The sequence below is a fragment of the Amia ocellicauda genome, chromosome 5 (assembly GCF_036373705.1).
Source record: "Amia ocellicauda isolate fAmiCal2 chromosome 5, fAmiCal2.hap1, whole genome shotgun sequence".
Classification (NCBI taxonomy): domain Eukaryota; kingdom Metazoa; phylum Chordata; class Actinopteri; order Amiiformes; family Amiidae; genus Amia; species Amia ocellicauda.
Genome location: NC_089854.1, coordinates 23,184,478 through 23,196,357, shown reverse-complemented (window position 1 = coordinate 23,196,357; position 11,880 = coordinate 23,184,478).

Below are 11,880 nucleotides of genomic sequence, written 5' to 3'. Positions count from 1 at the left end.
CAAAATAAACATAACACTAACCCTCTAGCTGTTGACACAGTCACTGTGTGACTCGGCAAGCATGTTAAGTTACAGTAAGAATGGAAGCAAAAAGCCGAGTGACGAGGACATGTGGAAATACCAGACCTGGAAAGAGACACCAACACATTCCCCATTTCTCTTGAAGTCTCTCTTTAATTAACAAAACCATATAACCCTGTGTTATGGTTTGACAAGGGCAATTGTTTCAAATTGCCATTAAGACCCTAGAAAGGGTAACTGATCTGTTCTGGGCGATTCACTCTGTGTGATTCTCTACATCAGAACTGGTGGTCAGCTCTGTTCAGCCGGCTGCCTGATGATTGACCTCCCCTTCCTCACATTTCCCATGATGCACTGAAAAGACCAATGCAGGCCGCCGGGGTGTTTCGGAGGATTGACGGTGATGTAAAGGCGGGAAATAGCAGTTCTCCTTTAGAGCAGAGACAGCTGGGAGGTGAACTGTTTTTGAACTGCAAAGACACTTACCAAGCATCAGTCCCACCCCAGTCTCAGCTCAAGTACGTGAGATAATTACTTTGCATTGCCGCGTCATGTATGGGGCACTGACACCATCTGGCGTTTTAATGAAACTGCAACTTCACAGTACTCCCCTATGTTCTCATATACACTTACACAGACAATGTAGGGATTGAGTAATGAAAGAGGGCATACTACAGCACAGATTAGCATCAGTCCATTTGTATTATTAAAAATACATTGACAGTAATTCCATATCAATCGTGGAAAGTTTGCACAAGGACAGATGAGGCGAGGAACAGCAATATGAGCTAACATAATGAAATAATAAAAACTCTCAGTGTAATTGAGGAGTAGATTGACTGCCAATATGAGTACTGTATGAAATTCCACATTAATAATTAAAGATAGATAGCATCACAACACAACATCTCCCTTTTTAATATCGCAATGAACAAAATACGAAAGAATACTATGAAGCATGAGAACCGAGTGGTTGAGTTGTGACGCAGAGCCTACATTCTCAGCCCTGCACTGTGAAGTGTTTCTGTGACGGTACAATGTGCAGTTCAATGTGAATGTCCGTATAGCCATGCAGCTGATTTCTCCCAGTGGTAACGATGTATTGTGTCAGAACTGTCCGTGGTTCAGGATAGTGTCAGGCCAAAATGGTGCTCTTCGGTTACTGGAAATGAACATACACAGGAAGAACTTCTCACTAGTAGTTTGAAAACCCAGATGTTGGAATTTGATTTATTAAACAATCATGTTTATCATTGGTTTTTAATTTTCCCTTAAAAATTCCTGAAGAGAAATGGAGGCAGGAAGACTAGCTTGATCAGCCATGGTCAGTAGCTTCTATTTATCGGAATAACACCGAAAAATACTGCAGATTTGACACCTGTCTGGGCATATTCTGCTGAGCTGAGTTTACCTGTGCTTCCAACACATCATGAACCTCAATCGCTCAATCATACACTCTGTAAAACAAACCAAACAAAAGGAAACAAATTAGTAAGCACCACTTCAAAATCACTCTACATAAGAAAGTCTACAGTTTGTAGCATCTGGATTCTTGTAGGTTCTTTTGTCAGCCGAGGTCTGGTTCTGTGTATCAGGATGTCACTTTCATTCATGACAAACAACCCTTCAATTTGCCCAGCTCTTTGATGGGCCAGGGTTACGCTGAGCTCCTGGCTCTCACGTGGACTTCTGCGGCCCCTCAGGGATAAAGACCACAGGCCTTAACGGACAAATCTTGAGTCACTGTCTTTAGTGGGGACAAGAACGGGGGGTGGACACTTTTATTCCCACTTCCTTTCCGTGAGGATAGCAGCATCGCTGTGGAGACCGACATCACTGCCGTTCCCTGATGAGTGCCTCAGCAGTCCCTCAATAAAAACCTAGTTCAGTTCATACTCTTGTTACACGAGACCTGACAGTCAGATGTTTAATTTAATCTTTGTGCAAAGACAAACAGCCGAGTGAGCTCCAAGACAAAGCACCAAGCTATAAACCCAATTAGTAAAACTACAATTTACAGCTCTTGGATGCCCCCAAAACCAAAGCAATTATCATTCATTTCTGGGCAGTAAACAGAGCTCACTGAAAAAACAAACACAGATTCCATAATTTTTCCTTATCGCTTTTTAATATCTGTCACAGGATTGCTGGCTTTGCAGATATCGCTGTCATTAAAGGTTAATACAGACTGGATAATCAACACTTTCTCTGTAGTCTTCAGTTGTTCATTAGGAGCTCGCTGGAGTGTAATATTATTACTCGCGCTCCTGCAAAACAATCCAACTACATTAAGATAAATCGGAGTAGGTACCGAACAATTACCAACAAAGCAAACAAAATTAGCTTGCCAGATTGCATGTGCTGTTAATACTGTGTAAACAGTGAGATTGATACGCATTGTTCTCGTGCGTTGCAATGATTCACCATCATAGCATTCGCACCAGTGTATCTTTTTTTTTTTCTTCTGAGCTGTTAATGCATTTCTCCCTGTCACACAGGAACTATAGACTTTAAATAAATCGCTGTTATTAATCACTGGAGGGCCATTACAGAACTCGATTGCTGCACTAAATCAGCCGCCGAGTGGCACTTGCACCAATCTTCAAAAAGAAATTAGAAACTGTCTGGCTAATGTTCACACTGCTAATATGGATTGAGTTTGAACTACTTTTTTTTCCCCTTTAACAATCAAAGGCCATATGGCAAACATATTGCCACGGTTCATTTGATTTTACAGCTATTTCTTAAAGAACAGAAAGGAGAGAGAATGGGGGAACTGTGTGGGTAAATAATACAGTCCACTGGGCATCCATTAAGGTTTTTTTATTCCTATTAGCACAGCCCTTCTGTGCCCTGGGACCTTTAAATTCAGACCTTAATTACTGAAGAAAAACAAAAGCAATGACACCTCTCGTGGCCTAGGTTTGTATAGTGCTTTCCATTCACAGGCCTCCTGAATGTCATTCACATTGATCTCTCTCTCTCTCAGTGCTGCTCGGCAGTGAATCTGTGGGAATAAATTGCCTCATGCTGTGATCTGCCAGACACTTCAGGGACCAGTCCAACTTGGAGGTGACAAGCTAGTTCTTCATATAAATCCTTACTGTGTAACTGTCTCTAAAGATGGACCCGATCCAGGCATAGTTTTATGGTGAGTTTGCAATACACACAATCCCAAGAAGGATTTTGATCCCATCCCTTCCCCAGAAAAGCTTGAACATGCAGTGAACCTTCATTGCTTGGCGTGTTCATGATGAACCATGAGGAAAGACCTGTGGTGCCAAAGACTGTAAATCCTGGGAGCTACCTGGTCTTCCCTGAATAATAACCGCACTGCACTGCAGATCCTTACAAAAGTTATTCCCATCTGTCCTCAGCATTTGCAAACTAAAGTTACTGGCAACTCTAGAAACCAAACGATCAGACCACCTTCAAATCAAAATACTACACTGGAGGAGGACTTGGATCACGTAACAAATACTAACACATTGACGTCACAAAGTCGCTGCAAGAGTATGATTGCTAGAGGGCCCATGCAGTAGATGAAATCATGAAATGAATTAATTAATTTAAAGTGCTAAGGTGTAACTTGTGGCCCTTTTGACCACAAGTACAACTGATTTTCTGTAAAAAATCGTGACTCAAAGAGAACGTTGCCTAGAATTATTTTTTTAATGGAAATGTCACTAGAAAAAATTAAAAAACACCTCTGCTACAACATGAAGTTGTGAAACAAAAGCATTCCTGTATTGTGGCACATGATACCTATATGTTTTCACGCGGCAAGGTCCTCACGGCTAGATGATGTCTCGAGTTCATTTGGTAGTGTAGTCAGGGCCCTTCAGATTACTACTTTTATTGCAGCAATAATTTATAATGGCAGATCCATGCACAGCCAATGACCTGCATCTGGCCAGCATCTGCTGTCCACAGAACAAGTGTTAAACCATCTGGAGACTTCTGTGCCCAAGAGAGAATGAGTTAAATAAGAAAAAGTACACTTGCATGAAAGACGTGTATCTACAATGCCGAGATACGGAGGAGAAACTTTTATAAGCACAATGAAGATAAAAGAGAAATTGCTCCCTTGTATGTACTGTCCGGTAGCTATGCAAATAGGTCACCTCATTTGTTCATCTTGTACACCGGATGGTTTTTGTCTGACTTCTATATTCAGAATTGGCTGTGTTGCTTAGAATCAAGAATCCCTTCATGTATTCTCCATTTTGCGGTTACTGTTGAGTGCCATTTTTCCGATTACTTCATTACTACCGGAAAACAGGCCATCGCAGTGTGTGCATCCCACAGTTTGTTTTCATTTTCTTCAACATTATTTGTATGATTATTTTCATGTTACTGCTTTGAGCTTCACATGCTTAAGATTTAGGTTTAAAACATGCAATAAAATTAGCCAATCCCAGAGGAAATCTAAGAGATATTTTTCCTGGTTGAGTTAAAATTACATACATACAGTGAGGGAAAAAAGTATTTGATCCCCTGCTTATTTTGTACGTTTGCCCACTGACAAAGAAATGATCAGTCTATAATTTTAATGGTAGGTGTATTTTAACAGTGAGAGACAGAATAACAACAACAAAATCCAGAAAAACGCATTTCAAAAAAGTTATAAATTGATGTGCATGTTAATGAGGGAAATAAGTATTTGACCCCTTCGACTTAGTACTTGGTGGCAAAACCCTTGTTGGCAATCACAGAGGTCAGACGTTTCTTGTAGTTGGCCACCAGGTTTGCACACATCACAGGAGGGATTTTGTCCCTCTCCTCTTTGCAGATCCTCTCCAAGTCATTAAGGTTTCGAGGCTGACGTTTGGCAACTCGAACCTTCAGCTCCCTCCACAGATTTTCTATGGGATTAAGGTCTGGAGACTGGCTAGGCCACTCCAGGACCTTAATGTGCTTCTTCTTGAGCCACTCCTTTGTTGCCTTGGCTGTGTGTTTTGGGTCATTGTCATGCTGGAATACCCATCCACGACCCATTTTCAATGCCCTGGCTGAGGGAAGGAGGTTCTCACCCAAGATTTGACGGTACATGGCCCCGTCCATCGTCCCTTTGATGCGGTGCAGTTGTCCTGTCCCCTTAGCAGAAAAACACCCCCAAAGCATAATGTTTCCACCTCCATGTTTGACGGTGAGGATGGTGTTCTTGGGGTCATTCCTCCTCCTCCAAACACGGCGAGTTGTGTTGATGCCAAAGAGCTCGATTTTGGTCTCATCTGACCACAACACTTTCACCCAGTTCTCCTCTGAATCATTCAGATGTTCATTGGCAAACTTCAGACAGGCCTGTACATGTGCTTTCTTGAGCAGGGGGACCTTGCGGGCGCTGCAGGATTTCAGTCCTTCACGGCGTAGTGTGTTACCAATTGTTTTCTTGGTGACTATGGTCCCAGCTGCCCTGAGATCATTAACAAGATCCTCCTGTGTAGTTCTGGGCTGATTCCTCACCGTTCTCATGATCATTGAAACTCAATAAGGTGAGATCTTGCATGGAGCCCCAGACCGAGGGAGACTGACAGTTATTTTGTGTTTCTTCCATTTGCGAATAATTGCACCAACTGTTGTCACCTTCTCACCAAGCTGCTTGGCGGTGGTCTTGTAGCCCATTCCAGCCTTGTGTAGGTCTACAATCTTGTCCCTGACATCCTTGGACAGCTCTTTGGTCTTGGCCATGGTGGAGAGTTTGGAATCTGATTGATTGATTGCTTCTGTGGACAGGTGTCTTTTATACAGGTAACGAGCTGAGATTAGGAGCAGTCCCTTTAAGAGAGTGCTCCTAATCTCAGCTCGTTACCTGTATAAAAGACACCTGGGAGCCAGAAATCTTGCTGATTGATAGGGGATCAAATACTTATTTCCTTCATTAACAAGCAATTCAATTTATAACTTTTTTTTTTTGTTATTCTGTCTCTCACTGTTAAAATACACCTACCATTAAAATTATAGACTGATCATTTCTTTGTCAGTGGGCAAACGTACAAAATCAGCAGGGGATCAAATACTTTTTTTCCCTCACTGTACATATATACGTACATATGAAAATTCAAATCTGTTTCTGGGATAATGACAGTAGAGCGATCATCTAAGGATATATTGCCATCCATGCCTTTAGGTCTAGAAACCTTTTTCCTTCATATTAAAAGTGTGTGCAGGGGGCAAGAGTGGAGGGTCAGATGACATGAATCAAGTGCTACTGCTCCAGTCATAAAATCAAGTGCAGGTCGTAAATCTGTATTAATCTGTTTTTATTAATATCACACTCAAATAACACAACGGAAGTTTTGTTGCGGTAGTTTTATTGATAGTAAAATGATTACTCGAACCGTAAAAAAAAAAAACTGCGTGTCTACAACGGTGACCCTCACTTGACCTTTACCAACAGTCTCACCACGGCAGCAGCTGCCCTCATCTCAGAGAAATGTTTTGTGCTTATGTTCTCTGTCCTCTGTGTCAAAGCGAGCTTTTTAGCTGCAACCAGGTAAAGCAGTGCTTGTCTAAATATAAATAGTTTAAAATGCAACCATCAGCTTAAAAATCTGTAGTTCTTGATTAATTTAGTTTTGACCGGTAGTACACGGCAATAATGGGAAAAGACAAACTAAACAGCGGTTAGTAATTTAGACATAAACCACTATTGAAGAGATAGATATTTGCAAGAAAACAACATTAAAAAACTGTGAGAATTTTGTATAATATTCAATCGATCAAGATGCAAGCAAATAAGATTTAATAAAGAATACATGCCTCCAACATCAGTCGGCATTTCAACAGCTGCCGGGTTTTGTTTGAGGGTGAGGATAATATAGGTCTGATAGTCAAACCACCTTCAACAGCAGCAATGACAAACGACTGGGGATTATAAAAAAATAAAACTCATCGGTGTTTGGTGGAGCAGCAGTCTGAAGTCAGTTCAGGACACTCTGTTTGTGTTGCATTGACTGCAAAAAAGTAGAGAGAGACACATCAAGTGTCTGGAGAGTTTAATCTGATTGACTTTCACTTCTCCCTTCATGGCAGTCTTTAAGGACACCCCAATGTTAATTGTAATGAGCTAAAACCCTATTGAAACCATGCTCATGAAGATTAAAGGGGTCTAATAATTGACTTCTATTGCCTTTAAGAACCTTAATAACACTTTTAATTGATCTCTACACTAAGATGCCTCACAACTAGCAAAGAGACCCAAATCCCTAATCCCTGTTTCTGAGCCAAACTCAGATGAAGAACCAGATTGCGATTTGCTTTCCATGAAATGTTTTATGCCGAATATGTGCCATTTGAGGGTATTTATGTGTTTCATAATAAAAACCTCAATTGCAAAGCTTCAACCCCAATCCTTCAGAACAAGGAAGCACAGCCTGAACTCTTTGTCCTCTGAAGGAACTACCCCAAAGTGCACCCCCATCCCAAACTCAGGAGACTCTGAGAGTATTTGTATCAGCTCACGCCCACCGAACGTGCCGTTTTATGAATGCACATGGGTGCTTAATAACCTGGTAATTAAAGAGTACTTCACAAATGAACGTGTACATGGTGCTGCTAATGAGATCATAATTACAATATGTCACTCACAGGCCCCCATGGCATGTATAATGTTGCACATATTCCTGGAAATGATAAACAAAACAAATGAATAGAAAGGTAAATAGTGAAGCATCAAATCCAAGTGTGGAGAGTAAAACAAGACTTTGGAGGAGAACACAGTCGAATACTGGTGGGACTGTATTTACCTAGAGGTGACATTTTAGAGGAAAGGTCTGCAAAGTCATGGATGGGCAAGAAGTAAACAGAGTGAGCAAGAACATAAGGAAGTCATTAACTGGGAATTGATCAAAAAGAAACCAGGGTGCAAGGTCACTCGGGGTCTTAGGGGGGAGATAGAGGAAAGTGTTAATCAAATGATGAGGAAGTTCAGCAAAGCGACGCGCGTGGGAGGGGAGGATGTAAAAGCTGAAAGCAAGCTAATTGATCACAGATAACATTACATTGGTTTCAGGTGCAACAGTGAACATTTTGGAAACTGAACCTGTTACTTTAATCCCCCTCAGACATACAGGTATTGAAACCATAATTTATTAAATTGCCCAAACTCGTTCCTCCGAGGTTCCTATATTGTTATCATTGTTGACGTTGCTGTTGTATAGTGAGGTTTTTGAGCCTCACTGTATATTAATGGATATGTTACAATTTCATTCTGGTTCAAAAAGATGGAGGGATATTACACGAGCCAGAATAGAACAGGTCAGGACAGGATAATCCAGAACAGAAACAGAGTATGAAAGCCACATGATTTACACAAATGAGTATTGAAGTCTATCGGTTATATACATACAACACTTCGTAATGGATCATTCAGCCACGTGTCCCATATTGAAGAGTGTCCAACCAGTTCCCTGGAACAACGCAGATGAGTCAATTTCAGAGTAGATCATCCAGTTACTCCAGGAGTGGAGATTGTCTCCAAGGGACCTTAGAAATCATTGTTAAGGAGGAGGAGCTGACATTAAAAATCAATCAGATGGATCTCTTTTCCCCCCGGAGATGACTACATGGTGATGTCTGCTTGATATTTAAGATACTCTGATTACCAGAGTAAGACAGCATCTGCCGCATTGACTGGTCCCTGTGCTGAACGTGGGCTTTTGTCTGAGGACTCTTATCAGGGTCATTTATGAGACATACCTGTCACACGGCATTTTGTTCTTGTAATCGTTATTGACGTGATTGGTACCAAATGTCATCTTACTGTTACCTTTCTCTGTCAATAGGGCAAATCAACAAGGATCTATGCATCGCTAACTGAAGACACATATATTATATATTGTTTATGATGGGTTTGTATGAAATATATCTACATATATCATCACCAGCCTTAATCGATCCCCAAGATCTTTCCACTGTTCGAGTCCGACCCATTGCCATTTAAAATCTTTCAGTGATATCACATACTTTTATCTGTTCTCGGATGCATTTATTAGATTTTTTTTTACTCTTCTTGTCATATACACACACATTTATATATACACCGATCAGCCATAACATTATGACCACCTGTCTAATATTGTGTAGGTCCCCCTTTTGCCGCCAAAACAGCTCTGACCCGTCAAGGCATGGACTCCACTAGACCTCTGAAGGTGTGCTGTGGTATCTGGCACCAAGACATTAGCAGCAGATCCTTTAAGTCCTGTAAGTTGCAAGATGGGGCCTCCATGGATCAGACTTGTTTGTCCAGCACATCCCACAGATGCTCGATTGGATTGAGATCTGGGGAATTTGGAGGCCAAGTCAACACCTTGAACTCATGATTCATCAGACCAGGCCACCTTCTTCCATTGCTCCATGATCCAGTTCTGATGCTCACATGCCCATTGTAGGTGCTTTCGGCAGTGGACAGGGGTCAGCATGGGCACCCTGACTGGTCTGCAGCTATGCAGCCCCATACGCAACAAACTGTGATGCACTGTGTGTTCTGACACCTTTCTGTCAGAACCAGCATTAACTTTTTCAGCAATTTGAGCTACAGTAGCTCGTCTGTTGGATCGGACCACAAGGGCCAGCCTTCACTCCCCACGTGCATCAATGAGCCTTGGCCGCCCATGACCCTGACACCGGTTCACCGCTTTTCCTTCCTTGGACCACTTTTGGTAGGTACTGACCACTGCAGACTGGGAACTCCCCACAAGAGCTGCAGTTTTGGAGATGCTCTGACCCAGTCGTCTAGCCATCACAATTTGGCCCTTGTCAAAGTCACTCAGATCCTTACGCTTGCCCATTTTTCCTGCTTCTAACACATCAACTTTGAGGACAAAATGTTCACTTGCTGCCTAATATATCCCACCCACTGACAGGTGCCATGATAACGAGATTATCAGTGTTATTCACTTCACCTGTCAGTGGTCATAATGTTATGGCTGATCGGTGTATAATGAAAAATATCATATGTGTGTTAAATGGTAGACCAGGCACTGTAACAAATGCTGGATGCTATCTTCAAAAAAGATATATAAGAGAATCCACAATGAACTACGTTACTGCCTGGACCTAATCGAGTGCATTAGTAAGTCTGTGTGGTGTTTCTTTTTGTAGTTTTTTCATATTTCTTGCACCACCATGATTCACCCTATCGATCCTATGGTCCAGAGGCATGTGTGATATGTTCTGAGCTCACGTGTCTTTCACTTTCCAAAAGAAGAGGGTCATACAGGATGAGGTGGAGCACAGATAGGGGGATGGGGGTTGGGGGTGGTCTGGGCAGAAAATTGACTCATGAAAATCCTAGAGGCACATCTAGCCCTTATTTGACAACACATCCAATTTCGTGCCGGATGGGGAAAGTGTGGGGGGGTGCGAATGAGCTCCCTCCTTTGTGCTCCTCTCTTTATATGCTAATGAGTTTGTTTATGAAGTTTTCCTCGTATGATCTGTAACAGCTTGCCGGATCAATGGAGCACTGCTATTGTAAGCAATGTCTCTGCATGACGCCCTGTTTCTCCGAGGCAGGTGGACCAGATTCAATTGACTCATCTTCTCTCCGCCGGCCGGCCTCTGCCAGCTGGTCCCGACACCGTGAAGTCATGACCCCAGACTCGGCAGCAGAAAGTTAGAGTTAAACCTCATCTATTGAACACGCGCCTCGCTCTGATGGGCCGCTAAGTCAATCGTTCAAAAGAAATGTGCTGTGTCTACATTAGCTGGTTGCCTCAAATCACTTACATTTATCTTGACGAAAAAAATAATCAAAATTTAATCAGTTATTACACGAGTGTACTCATACGTCTAGTATAAACATTTTCATTTCCTCTTTCATTTAAATCATATTGAATTTAATTTGAGAATAGAATTTGACTTCCTGAATACAATGCAGAATTGTACTTGATTATCATAGACTATTCTGACAAGTATACTGTTATATATTTTTTCTCTTTTCTTTTCTTATCAAAAAGACATTTGAATATGTTAAACTGGCAGAAACCATTTGAATAGCAGTCCCTGCTGTAGTGGGGGATACAGTGACATTTTATGCAAATATAAGATGACAGAACCAAACAAAACCAAACACTTTCCCTTCCTCTGAGAGATTACAAGAGTGCTAATCTTATTTGACCTTTAGAGGTTGAAACAACTTTGCATTTCAGAAGCTCCATCACAATAGGATGAAATCTTACTTAAAAGGCACGTAAAATCACTCATTAACTCGGTAATTGTGTGCCGTAAAAAAACACTTCATCTGAGAGAAAAGGGACAGGGGGGCTGTCCTGATTGATTACAATAGGAAGTTGTGTTAAGTCTGTTACCTACTGTTAGGAGAATGGCCATCAGATGGTCTGAAACCCCGCCTCGCATTTCCTTCTGTGGGCCGATGGCTGTAGAACAGACTGGGCCTCAATTAGCCTTCGCCACAGAGGATGAAAACAATCCACCATTTTCTCATTAAGAGATGAAAGGACTATTCTTCCCTTAGACCTGGTGGTAATTTCGTGGTGTGAAGAAGCCTTCCTTTTCATAGGGGCTGATTAGAGAAGGAGAAAGACAATGGGATTAGTTTCCACCAGGCTGCATGGCCTACAGAGGCCTCCACGAGCTAAATATCAAGTAAGAGTGGATAATGGGAGATTGATTAGGGTTAATGGACTTATTCTTCAGCTCATGCAACTCGCCGACTCTATTTTTCCTTTTTTTGCTAACAGGAGTCAAATGTGCAGTTTCACAAGCCATAAATCACACAGATCGTAGGGAATCACCTCATTCATCCCCCAAAGTGTTGCTTACAATCGACTTTTGTCTATGTGTTGCCCCTGCCTGGTTACTCCACTAAAATCTTTGAACTCCCCATTTCCACAC